The sequence below is a fragment of the Antechinus flavipes genome, chromosome 2, assembly GCF_016432865.1.
Source record: "Antechinus flavipes isolate AdamAnt ecotype Samford, QLD, Australia chromosome 2, AdamAnt_v2, whole genome shotgun sequence".
Lineage (NCBI taxonomy): Eukaryota > Metazoa > Chordata > Mammalia > Dasyuromorphia > Dasyuridae > Antechinus > Antechinus flavipes.
In genome coordinates, this window is record NC_067399.1 from 235,294,626 (window position 1) to 235,309,454 (window position 14,829).

The following is a 14,829-nucleotide window of genomic DNA, read 5'->3' on the forward strand; positions in this document are numbered from 1 at the left end:
ATGGTAGTCTCATATTGGTTTTTTTTTTTATAACAAAGGAATATAATTATCTTCTAGCTCACTAGTTCTATTTTACAACTTAACATCAATTAACTTTAACAAAAAGATATTCACTCTGAAGCTATCAATAAGAACGAAGTACAAACCTTTCCCCTCACTTCTTGCGACCACACTCAGCACAGTTCCCACATAACACTGGTTCCAACAAATTCACGTTTAAAGGTAGCAAAGTTGCCAGATGAGCTCTTGCCTTAGCTACCGTTGGGTTGGGTTCTAAAGGTCATTCCTTCTTCTTTGATGGTGTGCTAGCTTCAAAACTAGATTCTAGAATTCCAGGATGCTGAAACTTTCTCCTGACCATTGGAGAGTCACAAAACCTGCCCCAAAATGCAAAGAACAAAGACTGAGGTCAAGGAGAGGGGCCTCTCATGTTAGCTTTGAGGAGGGGTCTGATGTTTCTCTTCTTACATTTATGTTTTCTTCCAGAAGTCATGAGTGAAATAGTACAATTAGAAGGCATTAGAAAGGACTGAGGTAAGACTGCAGGTCACAGATAATTTGGGACTTTTTTTTAATAAAGCTTTTTATTTTCAAAAGCTATGTATGGATAATTTGACAACATTGACCCTTACATAGCCTTGTGTTTCAGATTTTCTCCTCCTTCCTCCCACCCCCTCCCATAGATGGCAAGCAATTCACTATATATTAAACATGTTAAAATATATGTTAAATCCAATATGTATAAACATATTAATACAATTCTCTTGCTGCACAAGAGAAATCAGATCAAAAAAAGAAAGTAAACGAGTCAGAAAACAAAATGAAAACAAACAACAATAAAAAGAGTGATAACGTTTTATTGTGGTCCACAATCAGTTCCCACAGTCCTTTCTCTATATGTAAATGACTCTCTTCATTGCTGAATAATTGGAATTGGTTTGAATCATCTTAATGTTGAAGAGAGCCATGTCCATCAGAATTGATCATCATATAATCTTGTTATTGTGTACAATGATATCCTGGTTCTGCTCATTTCACTCAGCATCAGTTCATGTAAGTCTCTCCAGGCCTTTCTAAAATCATCCTGCTGGTCATTTCTTACAGAACAATAATATTCCATAGCATTCATATGCCATAATTTATTCAGCCATTCTCTAATTGATGGGCATCCACTCAGTTTCCAATTTCTTGCCACTCCAAACAGGGCTGCCACAAATATTTTTGCACATGTGGGTCCCTTTCCCTTCTCAAAGATTTCTTTGGGATATAAGCCCAGTAGAAACACTGTTGTGTCAAAGGGTATGCACAGTTTGATAACTTTTTGAATGTAGTTCCAAATTGTTCTCCAGAATGGCTGGATCCATTCACAGTTCCACCAATAATGTATCAGTGTCTCAGTTTTCCAACCAACATTCCCTTCCAACATTCGTCATTGTCTTTTCCTGTCATCTTAGCCAATTTGAGAGGTATGTAGTGGTATCTCAGAGTTGTCTTAATTTACATTTCTTTGATCAGTGGTGATTTGGAGCTCCTTCTCAAATGATTCAAAATAGTTTTAATTTCTTCATCTGAAAATTGTCTGTTCATATCCTTTGACCATTCATCAATTGGAGAATGGATTGGATTCTTATATTGTGACTCAGGACTTTTGAATGCTTCTGTAGCCATAACAGAATGTCTAATCATGCTTCCCAGAGCATGGGTCTTGCAAAACACTTGTTCTTCACATCATCACAACTGTCTTGGAAGCAGGTTCTCCCTTCTTTCTGCATGAAGAACTGCTTTCCAAGACATTTTTTACATGTATCAGACCCCTGTTATAGAAGCAACCTCCCACCTCTAACATTCTGTCCTCCTTTATCTGAAATGTTATATTCTAAGTTCCTTTCTGGCTCTGACATTCTTTGTTCTAAGGTCTGACATTCTGTATTCGAAGGCCCTTCTAAGCTCTGACATGTTGAGGCTCTAAGTCTAAGACCCCACCCTGGTCTGAAATTTTATGTTCTTTTTCTTTTCTTAATAGTATCTTGTTTTTCCAAATATAGTTTTCAACATTCATTATATATAACACATGATTTGTGTTCTAATTTTCCCCTCTCCTTGCCTTATATCCCTCCTCCCAAGATAGCAAATCATCTAATATAGATTAAAAATATGTGCAAAAACAGTATTTCCACGTTTGCATTGTGAGGAAAAATCAGACCAAAAGGGAAAAAAACTACGAGAAAGAAAAAGCAAACAAAAGTGAAAATGCTAAGCTTTGATCTACCTTCTGTTTCCATAGTTCTCTCTCTGGGTGTGGATGCCATTTTCTATCCCAAATCTATTGGAACTGTTTTGAATTACTACATTGCTGAAAAGAGCCAAGTTCATCACAGATAATCATAACATAATCTTATTGTTATTGTGTAGAATGTTCTTTTGTACTTCACTCAACATCTGTTCATGTAAGTCTTTCCAGGCTTTTCTGAAATCAGAAATGTTCTAAGGGCCTTTTCTGCTCTGACATTTTGTGTTTTCTATTTTGAGGTTCTTTCTAATTCAGAAATTCTTGTTTTAAAGCTTCCCTCTGATTTGATGTCCCTTGTACTAAATTCCCTTTTAGCTCTATGATTCTAAAGCAATGGTTTCCCATCACTTTAATTGTTACAGACCCTGTGCCAAAAGATAAAATGTGATTTAATATCCTTTAACTTTGTATGATTCTTTGCCAAAACTCTGACCTTTCCAGATGTACCTCATGTTGCATTTGTTATTGGAAACCCAATTAAAATATTTTGTGTTGTGTCTCCAGGACGCATACTCTGACATGCCTAGACACCCACTCACCCACTCTTTGAGGGATGCTTCACGACATGTACCTGTTAGCTGTCTAGAAGAGCTCAGCAATAGCACCTGCTTCATCACTTGCTCCAAGCATTGAGAAGGAATTGAGGTTACTGCAAACTAAGCAAACCCTGGATGTCAAGAGCTTTAACTATTTGGAGGTAGACAGGGAAGAGAACTAGTGAGAAAAAAATTTCCCCCCCTTGAATCTTAGCCCATGGGGGCAGGAAGCCAGAGTAGCATGATGTTGAAATACTTGCTGGATAAGATTTAAGGCTTACTTTTTGAAAACATTGAGCAGATTTTAAGAAGCAACAGTGATTCTATCAGCTTTGCAGTTCAGATTTTGGAGTGCTCAGAATATGGTCTTTTAATAAAGTAAATGTTGTAGACTTTTAGGCTGAATTTTTTATTTTTCTTTTGTAATAATATATCTTTTTCTAATTACATGTAAAAACAATTTTCAACATTCATTTTTTGAAAGATTTTGAGTTCCAAATTTTTTTTCCTCTCCCCCCTGCAAACCCGACAGCAATCTTATATTGGTTATACATGTGCAATCACATAAAAATATTTCCACATTAATCATGTTGTGAACAAAGAAACAAAACAAAAGGAAAAAGCTATGAAAAAAGTGAAAACAGTATGCTTTGATCTTGGGCTGCATTTAAAAAATGTATTAGCTAGCTTCTGCTAGATTTGTCCATCAGAATTGCAAATGGTGTTCTGCCAGGGACTTTGATTTGTCCTGATATCGCCTAAGAAGAAAACTGAAATACTAGGAGGGAAAGGAACTGGCTCTATGCCAGATGGATAAGAAGCAGAGCAGAGAATTGGACCCAGGAGTCCTGATTGCCAGCTTCATGATCTGCCCATTAGCCAGTTCTGTGGATGGACTAAAGACTATGTCCAATAATTCTAAGCTCAATTGCTTGGTAAATCATTTTCACATTCATTATTAATGCTTAGTAATGAAAACCTGATCAGATAGAAGGTCAACCTCAGACCTCACTTAAAGGAAGGATTGAACACAATCCTTGAAAGTGAAGAGGCTATTGTGGGGAGGAAGGAAGAGGGAAAGAAATGGAGAGAGTGGGATGGGATCATTAAATTAGTTTAAAAGGATCTTAGAGAACTAGTAGTTCAATCTTCTACACCCCCTCTTCCTCCCAGAGTGTATTAATCCCCTCCTACAACATCCTTCTTTCTGATACATAATAATCATAAGTTAGCATTTCAGATTTTCTCATTTGGTTCTCACAAACAACTTTGGGAAGTAGGTGCTGTAATCACCCCCATTTTATAGATGAGAAAACAGAGGCTGAGAGGGGTTAAGAGTCCAGGGTTACACGTTTGAATTCTAGTTCCTGATTTTTAAGTCCAAAGTCTTATCCACTTTGCCACCTACTTATTTCATTTAGTGAGAAGAAATTGATTACCCTCCCCATTTCACTGTTGGACAATTTTATTTCTCACACATTCCTCATAATAATGAGCCAAAATATACCCAACATAATTTTTACCCAATACAATGAAAGATTTTGAGTTCCAAATATTTCTTCTTTTTTCCCTCCAACCCCAACAGCAAACAATTTGATATAGGGTATACCTGTGCAATCATGTAAAAATATTTCCACATTAATCATGTTGTGAACTCTATCTGTTAGGGCCAACTAGGGGGCATCTCATCCTCCACTTATCAGCTAACCAATCAGTCAACATTATATATTAAGTTCCTACTATGTGCAGAGCTAGATGGCAGCTTGGAGTAATAGTTAATCTTGCAGTCAGGAGGTGTTATCTCTGATACAACTAGGTTTCTGACCTTGGACAAGCCACAGTTTGTTGTTGCTTTGGGAAACTTTCTGAAAAGATGCAGATCAGGTGGTGATTTCGATTGATGGAGGTTACCTCAGGGGAAGCTAGATGGCATAGTAGATAAAGCACTGGACCTGAAATCAGGAGGACCTGAGTTCAAATTGAGCCCCAGACACTTACAACTTACTATTTTTGTGACCCTGGGCAAATCATTTAACCCCAATTTCTTCACAAACACACACAAAAAAGGCATTTCCTCACTGGGATTTCTCTCTACTCAGGATTAGTCCAATATATAGAGTGGGAAGCTTCTAAGTCTTAAGTGTTCTTTTCATATTAACATTGAATATTCTCCAATCTGTTCTAAAGATTCCAGCTTTGAGAGTTTATTGCTGTGGGTTAGAGGGGAGAATTAAAGAAGAAGAAAAATCAAGATGGGTTCCAAAGAGTGGGTGCAGAAAAATGAAATTTGTGATGGAGGATATACCCTGAAAACTCTGTGATTTGGGGTCTTCTCTTTAGAGTGAAATAGCACTTTGGTGGTGGGCAAGGGATCCAGGAAGAAAAAAGATAGTTTTTCTTATGAATAGGAAAAAAGTTAAGGTGCTTACACACATACAGTAGATTCCCTATAAAAGAGCATTGGACCAGTTAGTGGTCACGAGACTGAGTTTTTCTGGTTCTGCCACTTGCTTGTTGATCTTGGAAAAGTTATTTTATTTGATTGAGTCTCAGTTTTTTCAATAAAATGTTGAAGTCACTTTTAGCTCTGATATTCCATGTCCTAAGGGCCTTTCCAGCTTTTGACATGCCATTTCTAAGCTTCCTCCCATCTGATATTCTGTGTCCTAAGAGATCTTCTAGTTCTGATTATCTATAATTCAAATCACTTCCTTCTCCTTCACTTCGAAATAGGAAAAGAAAGAGGTTCTTCCTTTTCACAAATTCTTCAATCCTGAAGATGGGCTAACTGTACCAGACCTAAAATTATATTATAAAGTGGCAGTCATCAAAACCATTTGGTACTGGCTAAGAGAGTAGTAGAACAGTGAAGTAGATTAGATACACAAGACACAATAGTCAATAACTATAGTAATCTAGTGTTTGACAATCCCAAAGACTCTAGAATCTTGGAAATAACTCATAATTTGACAAAAATTGCTGGGAAAATTGGAATTGGAAAATAGTGTGGTAGAAACTAGGCACTGACCAACATCTAATACCCTATACCAAGATAAGGTTGAAATGGGTTCATGATTTAGACATAAAAAGTGATACTATAAACAAAGAAGGAGAATAAGTGATAGTCTGCCTTTCAGATCTGTGGAAAAGGAAGGAATTTATGGCCAAAGAATTAGAGAACAATATGAAATCCAAAACGAATATCAATTACATTAAATTAAAAAGGCATTGTAAAAATAAAGCTAATGTAGCCAAGATTAGAAGGAAAGCAAAAAGCTGGGGAGAAAATTTTATATCCAGTGTTTCTGATAAATATATTTCTAAAATTTATCGAGAATTGAATCAAATTTATAAGAATACAAGTTATTCCTCAACTGATAAATGATCAAAGGATATGGACAAACAATTTTCAGATGAAGAAATTAAAGCCATTTCTAGTTATATGTAAAAATGCCCTAAATCACTATTGTTTAGAGAAATGTGAATTAAGATATCTCTGAGGTACCATTTCACATATCTCAGATTGGCTAAAATGACAGGAAAATATAATAATAAATGTTGGAGGGGATGTAGGAAAACTGGAAAACTAATGCATTGTTGGTAGAATTGTGAACTGATCCAATTTGGAATTATGTCTAAAGAGCTATAAAACTGTGCATACCTTTTGATCCAGCAGTCTCTACTGGGTTTCTATTCCAAAGAGATCATAAAAAGGAAAAAGAACTCACATGTGCAAAAATGTTTATAGCAGTCCTTTTTGTAATGGGAAGGAACTGGAAACTGAATGGATGCCCATCAGTTGGGAAATGGCTGAATAAGTTATGGTGTATATGCAATGGAATATTATTGTTCTAAAAGAAATAATGAGCAGGCTGATTTCAGAAAAAATTGGAAAGATCTATATGAACTGATGCTAAGTGTAGTGAGTAGAACCAAGAGAACATTGGACACAGCAAAAACAAGATTATGTGATGATCAACTGTGATGGACTTTGCTCTCTTCAACAATGAAGTGATTCAAGATAACGCCTATAAACTTGTGATGGAAAGAGCCATTGGGATCCAGAGAGAGAACTATGGGGATAGGTATGAATCAAAGTATGTTGTTTTCATTTTTGTTGTTGTTGTTGTTTGCTTGCTTGTTTTGCATTTCTTTCCCAAGCTTTTTTTTTTTTCCTTCTTTTTCCCTTTTGGTTTGGTTATGTTTGGAAGAATTGAACATGTTTGGCCTATATTAGATTGCTTGTTGTCTATGGGAGAGGGTGAGGGGAAGAAGAGAGAAGGGTTTCGAACACAAGGTTTTTTTGGGGGGTGATGAAAACTGTCTTTGCATCTATTTGAAAAAAAAGCTATTAAAAAACATATATATATTTAAAAACGTTATCCTTTATGTGAAGTATTTTAGCCAGATATCATATCAGTCATAATGAGGAGAAGAGGAGGAGAAGGTGAAAAGAGAAAAGTGACCTACAACATGATTAGCTGGGGCTCTTAGGGATAGCCCTACACAGACTATGAAGATTTAATCGGAAAGTTGAAAACACAAATACTGCCTTTGAGAAGGCCAATGAAGTGCAGATGGGGCAAATACCAATTGCAAGAGAACAAATTTGGAAACATTTAAAAAACCAAACAAACCTATGCAAATCCGTGGCTAAGTTCACTTGTTTTGGCTGCATGCTTTGCAGGGATGTACCCATTGATAATGAGGTTAATGCATGAGAGCTAACTCGATGTTTGGGAGCTTCCAAAGGAAAGTGTGGGACAGGAAAGGTGTCAGTCAGCTTACCACTCAAAGTCCAGAGAGCCATCGTGCTGACCTTCTTGTTACAAGCCTTTGAAACCCAGACAGTCTACCAGCATCATTCCGGGAAACAAAATCGCTTCCATGTGAATTGTCTTAAGAAGATTCTAAAGATCACCTGGAGCATAAGACACCAAAAACTGAGGTCCTTTCTCTAACCAAACTGCCAAGCATTCAGACTCTGCTGCAAAGAGTACAATACCCATGGAATGGCTATGTTATTTAAATGTCAAATGTACTTTTGCCTAAAAGATTATTTTATGGAGACATCTCACAAAGCAAGTGCTCACCTGAGGTCAGAAGAAATACAAAGATACTCTCAAAGTCTCTCTGAAGAACTCCGAAATGGATTGGGAGACGTGGGAGACGCTGGCGAAGAACCAGCCAGCATGGCCTTCCCACAGTAAAGAAGGCTCCGGGCTCCATGAGCGAAGCAGAATTGCAGTAGCCCAAAAGAAAAGTGAGATGCACAAATTTAGAGATGTTTCCACTCCTGCTGTTCATATGGACTATTAGTAAAAGAGAGAGGGTGGAGCAATCACCAACCATAATCCCCTCCTTTCTTTCCTAGGATCCATGAAAGCGTACCCAGTGTAAGCCTATGAGATCCTCAAGTCATCTCAGGACAGATTCTTATCTTAGGATTCCAGAGCTGGTATATATATGGGAGGCTCAAGGCTCCATTTCTCTCCAGACAGCAGGAAGTCTAACAGGGAATTGCCAGCTGGTTTAATTACTCAGATGGGAAACTGGCTGTGATAAACCCATCTCCAACAGGATTAATGATTGCATTATCTTCATGGGCAATCATTTATCTCAGAAGAAACTTAGGAATGTAGAAATGTTGGAAATAGAGCCTCCTTTCTCAGAGTGTAGGAGGACATTCTTTATTGTCTCACAAAGGAAATTCACTTCCCCTTCACTTCCTTCCCAGAGTACTCAGGAAAATCTGGCATAAATTCAGGTGTCATTTTGATTTTATAGAAAGTATTTGTAAAGCTGGTTCATAAAGCTGGATGTTTTCACTGTGAAATTTTTACCATGTCAGGAAAATGACCTGGTTGACCAAGGCTTAGAAACCTTTAGCAAGTAGCTTTAGACAGTGGTCATAATAGTATAATGGAAGGGAAAAAAAAGCTTAGGGCTCTCTATATGCTGAATCACATAGACTTGAGGGGAAGGAGAAGGGAGGTCACAAGTCCTCAATTTAATATACTGGTTCTGTTAATTGTGTGACATCGGGAAAGACTTCTTTGGGGCTCAGGCTCCTCCAATGGAAGACAAAGGAGTTGGACTGGATGGATAGGAAAGAGAAGCGACTTAATATCATGGAGGGAACATTAGATTTATAGTTAGAAGACAAGGTACAAATTCCACCTTTGACAATTACTATCTCTGTGAACTTGGGCAAGTCACTTAACCTATTACTCATCTGTAAAAATGGGGGGCTTGTACTAAATGGCCACTGAAGTCTCTTCCATTTTATATCTATGAAATGATTTCTATGATATTTGAATGATTTCTTTCTGGTTGTTTGGAGTATTTTTCTCTTTGACCTGGGAGTTTTAGAATAATACTTTCTTTATGGGATCTCTTTCAAAAGGTGGTCAGTGAATTCTTTTAATTTCTTCTTTGCCTTCTGGTTCTATGAAATCTATGCAGTTTTCCTTTATACTTTTTTTTGCAATATGTTAAATAAGTTATTTTAAAAATATGTTTTAGGTAGTCCAATAATTCTTAACTTATCTTTCTTTAGTATATTTTCCAGGTTTTTTTTCTCAAAAAGGTTCTTTACATTTTTTTTTTTTATGTTTTCAGTCTGATGACTTTAATTGCTTCTTGATGTCTTATGGAGTAATTATTACTTTCCACTTGATCAATTCTGCCTTTTAAGTAACCATTTTTTTCATTGAGATTTGGTTTATCTTTTACCAAGCTACTAATTCTGTTCTCTATAATTTTCTTGAATTGTTCTTTCTTTTCCAAATTTTTTTCTTTACCTTTCCTATTTGATTTTTAAATTAATTTTCTTTTGCTCTTTTATTCAATCTATTTCTTTAGGTCTTCTAAGAATTCTTGTTGGTCTTGTGTTCAATCTATATTTTTTTCCTTTTGAGGCTTTGCTTGTAGATGATTTCAAATCATTGCCCTGAGTTTGTGTCTTGAGCTTTCCTGTCTCCATAGAAACTTTTTATTTATTTTATTTTAATTTTTTTAGTTAATAATATTTTATTTTTTTCCAATTATATGTAAAGATAATTCTCAACATTTGTTTTTATGAGATTTTGAGTTCCAAATTTTTTTTCCTTTCTCTCATCTTCTTCTTCCTCAAGACAGTAAGCAATCTGATATAGGTTATACATGTGCATTCATACTAAACATATTTCCACATTAGTCATGTTGTAAAGAAAGAGAAAAGGAGAAAGACATAAAAATGAAAACCAATTTAAGCTGCATTCAGATTCCATAGTTCTTTCTCTGGATATGGATAGCATTTTCTGTCATGAGGCTTTTGGAATTGTCTTGGATCATTGTATTGCTGAGAAAATCTAAGTCTATCAATGTTACTATTACTACGTACAATGTTCTCTTGGTTCTGCTCACTTTACTTTGCCTCAGTTCATGTAAGTCTTTTCAGGTTTTTCTGAAATCTGCCTGCTTATTATTTCTTATAGAACAATAGTATTCCATTACATTCATATACCACACCTTGTTCACCTATTCTTCAAATGATGGACTTTCTCTCAATTTCTAGTTCATAGAAACTTTTTATAGTGCAGTTCTTTTTTTGTTATCATTGTTTATTCATTTTCCACCTTATTTCTTGATTTTTGATTTATGTTAAAATTGAACTCTGTTCATCCTTGGGGAAGAAATGTATAGTTTAAGTTTTTATGATTAGATCTGGGACCTTATAGATTTTTGGTGCTTCCAAGATGGTAGCATTTGGGGAAATTTCTGATCACTATCTTCCTGGTCTGTACTCTAGTCCTTATCTAAGTAGGGTTTCTCTCCCTTATGACCGAAGGAAGACCTAATCACTCTTCTTCACCCTGAAACTTCAACCTGAAATTGAATAATGGGTGAAGGAGCTGCCAAATAGTGCTTGGACTGTGCCCAGTACTCCCACAGGAGCCCTCTGTAATATTTTTCTGACTAGAAGTTTAGTTCCCTTACTATTCTTGGTGTCATCACTGCTGTTCTTACCATCACCACGTGTCTGCATGTCCATGCTCATGACTAGTACTGGTGTGGCTTCCACTACACATGCTTTTGGCCAGCCCTCACCCTAAAATCCACAGACAGATCTCTCTTTTAGTCTTTCTATGCCATTCTAGGATGGAAAAATGAGCTGATATGACTTTTATTTTGGCTATCCCACTTAGAATTCAATTTGAAGCATTTTTTATAATGTTTATAAGGTTAGATTGGGAGAACTCAGCAGAAATGCTCAATTCCCTCCACCATCTTGGCTCTACCTTCCTAAAATATATATATTTTCAAATTCTCTGCAGTATAACACCTTTCATAAAACACTCCCATTGACTTACAAATTTCACTGAAATCTATTTTTGAAGGAAAAACTTTGGTGAATTTAATCAGCAATAGAGATTCATATGATCAAAGGATATGAACAGGACAGTTAAAACAAAGTTTTCTTCTTTTTCTTTTTTATTAAAACTTTTAATAAAAAGCTTTATTTATTTGTTTGTTTTGTCAAATTAATTATTTAATAATTAATTATGAAATCAAATTAATCAAATATTTATTTAATATTAATAAAAAGATACAAAACATATGCATGGGTAATTTTCAACATTAGCCTTTGCAAAACTTTCTGTTCCAAATTTTTCCCTCCTTCTCCCCATACTCTCCCCTAGATGACAGGGAGTCCAATATATGTTAAATATGTTAAAATGTATTTTAACATATGAAGTTTTCTAAAGAAAAAATCCACACTATCTAAAGCCATATGAAAAAATGCTTCAGCTCACTAATAATCAGAGAAATAAAAATTAAAGTAAATCTAGGTTCTACCTTATACCTATTAGGTTGACAAAATTGATAAAAAAAAAAAAAGGAAAATAACACATGTTGGAAGTCTGTGAAAAAAACAAGTACACTAAATTCTTGTTCAGTTGTGCCCAACACTTTGTGACTCTATTTAGGGTTTTCTTCGCAAAGATACTGGAGGAGTTTGACATTTCCTTGTCCAGCTCATTTAACAGATGGGGAAATGGAGGCAAATAGAGTTAAATGACTTGTCCAGGATCACACATCTAGTTCCTATATGAGGCTGACTTTGAATTCAGGAAGATGAGTTTTTCTGACTCCAGGCTCAGCATTCTATCCAGTGCATCACATAATTGTCCTAAAAATTCTCTCTTAGTGGAACTACAAATTGGTCCAGATATTCTGGAAAGCAATTTGGTATTATGCCTCCAAGTTTTCTAATTTGTGCATATCCTTTGACCTAGTGATATTATGACTATGCCCATACTCCCAAGAGATGAAAGAAATAGGAAAATGTCCTATATATGCAAAATAGTTAGAACAGCTTTTTTTGAGTTACTGATTAAAAACTAACAATGAATCCCTTAGTTGAAGAATGGCATATAAATATATGGAATACTATGGTGCTATGACAACTGATGAAAGAGACAGTTTTCAGAAAACTTGGGAAGACATATAAACTGATGTAGAGTGAAATGAGTCATAATAGGCATTAACATAGTAAAAATAAATAATTTTGAAAGGATTAAGCACTCAAATCAATCAACCATAAGTATAAAGGACCAGGGATAAGAAAAGCTACCCATTTTTTAATAGACAGAATGAGATATTTTTGAATGTAGCCAGTGTGAGAATTTGCTTTCCTTGATTCTTATTTGTTACAAAGATTTTATTTTTCTTTTCTCTTTTTTCTAGTACTAGGGTAGGGAGGTAAAAGAGAAAAAAACACAAATGGTTGAAAATTGAAAAGTAATTTAAAAAAGTTATTAACCTCCCCCTACCCATGGATCCCTTCCTTGTCTTCTTGCCCCAGCCTTTTCTTTCCCTTCTGCTGTCCCGCCCCGCTTATTTCTTTATAAATTTTGGAGGGTAATATACTCTTCATTGTATATATGTAATGTTGCCTATTTAACCCATTCCCAATGTGAATAAAGTTTCAGAATTATGAGCCCTCCTCCCCCCTCAATTTGTCTGTGTCTATTTTTCCTCTATACCTTATTTGTATAAATTTTTTTTTTGAGCTACCCAATTACTGACGTCAATCTTAAACATATGGAATACACTTGCATGTAAAAACATAAACAATTTGTCCGTGTTAAGTTCCTTGAAATTAATCTTGGATATTGGCTATCGTATGTTAAATTTTCTATTGAGTTCAGGTTTAGTTGATAGAAAGTCCAAAAAAAATCTGCAAGTTCGTTGAATGTCCACTTTTTTTCATTGAATATTATGGATAATTTTGCTGGATATGATATTTATGGCCTCAGGCTTAATTCTTTTGATTGCTGATATATATGATTCTGGGACCTGTAGTCTTTTATTGTGGCTGCTGATAAATCCTATATAATTCTAATTGTAACTTCAGCATATCTCTCTCTATATATATATTTAAACACACATTGCTTTATGAATCATATTGGGAGAGAAAAATAAGAACAAAAGGAAAAAACCATGGGAGAGAGAAAAAAACAGAAAAAGAAGTGAACATAGCATGTGTTGATTTATATTCAGTCTCCTTGGTTCTTTTTCTGGATGCAGATGGCATTTTCTGTCCAAAGTCTATTGGGATTGCTTTGGATCACTAAACCAGTGAGAAGAACCATGTCTTTCATAGTTGATCATTTCACATTCTTGCTGTTATTGTGTACAATATATTCCTGCTTCTTCTTGTTTTGCTTAGCATCAGTTCATGTAAATCTTTCCAGGCCTTTCTAAAATCAGCTTGGTCATTTGTTTTTTATAGAATAATAATATTCCATTACCTTCATATACCACAAATTGTTCAGCCATTCCCCCACTGATGGGCATCTACCCATTTCCCAGTTCTTTGCTACCACAAAAAGAGCTGCTACAAACATTTTGAAAAATGTAACTCCAGAATATTGAAATTTTTTTCTTGTTTCTTGCAAAATTTTCTCTTGGATCTGGCGGTTTCAAAATTTGGCAATAATATTCCTGTGTGTTTTCCACAAAGGAACTCTTTGAGTGCTGATTGGTGGATTCCTTCTATTTCTACTTTCCCCTCATCTTCTACCACTCTAGGACAATTTTCTTGGATTATTTTTTGCATTATTGTGTCAAGATTCTATTTTTGTTCACAGTTTTCAGGTAGTTCAATATTTCTTATATTTTCTCTTCCTAATCTGTCTTCAGATCTGTTGTTTTTCTTCTGTTTCCCATTCTGTTCCTCTTGCTCAGTTCTAATTTTCAAAGAGTTATTTTCATCTTTCAGACTATATCCTTTTCTAGTTGGATAACTTTTTTTTCATAATCTTGTTTTTCTTGGACTTTTTAACAGTTTTTCCTCAATGTCTCTCATTTGATTTTTAAATTCTTTTTTGAGTTCTTTTATAAATTCCTTCTGGGCACTGAGTCATTTAAAGTTACTCTTTGGAGTAAAAGAAGTTTTTTTTAGTGTTTTCCTCTGAAGTTGAAACTTGTTCTTCCCTATTCCCATAGTAAGTTTCTATGGATGGGTTCATTTTTTTTTTTTTAATGAGAAGTATGTGTAAGTACTCTAATCATGGGCTAGGGGGATGGTGCTCCTGCCTTAATTTCAGCCCTCCCCTGTGATCTGGAACTCTAAACCAAGAACTACCTCTTCCTAGAGTGCCTGCAGCCAGCAGTGTCCCTGCTCCACTGCTTCTACACTCACCTGATGTGCTGGTGCCTTCTCACCCAGGGTCATATCTCTGCTGCAAGCTGAGCCTGGCATTCTTAATCAGCTGAGGTTCAATCATTCTTTCTGAACTCAGACCTCCATTCATCAAGCTGTTCCAGAGATGAAAGTTTCTGTTGTTCCTGTTGAGACTCCAGTCAAACCCAGCTTGCATCGGGGGTCCCTACTTGATGTTTCTGGGGAGCTAGCCTGGAAATGTTTACACTTCACACTGGCTAATCCCTAGCTGCAGGTCTTCTACTCGGGTTGTTTCAGAAGGACTCCTGTTTTGCCCCAAATCTTGATTT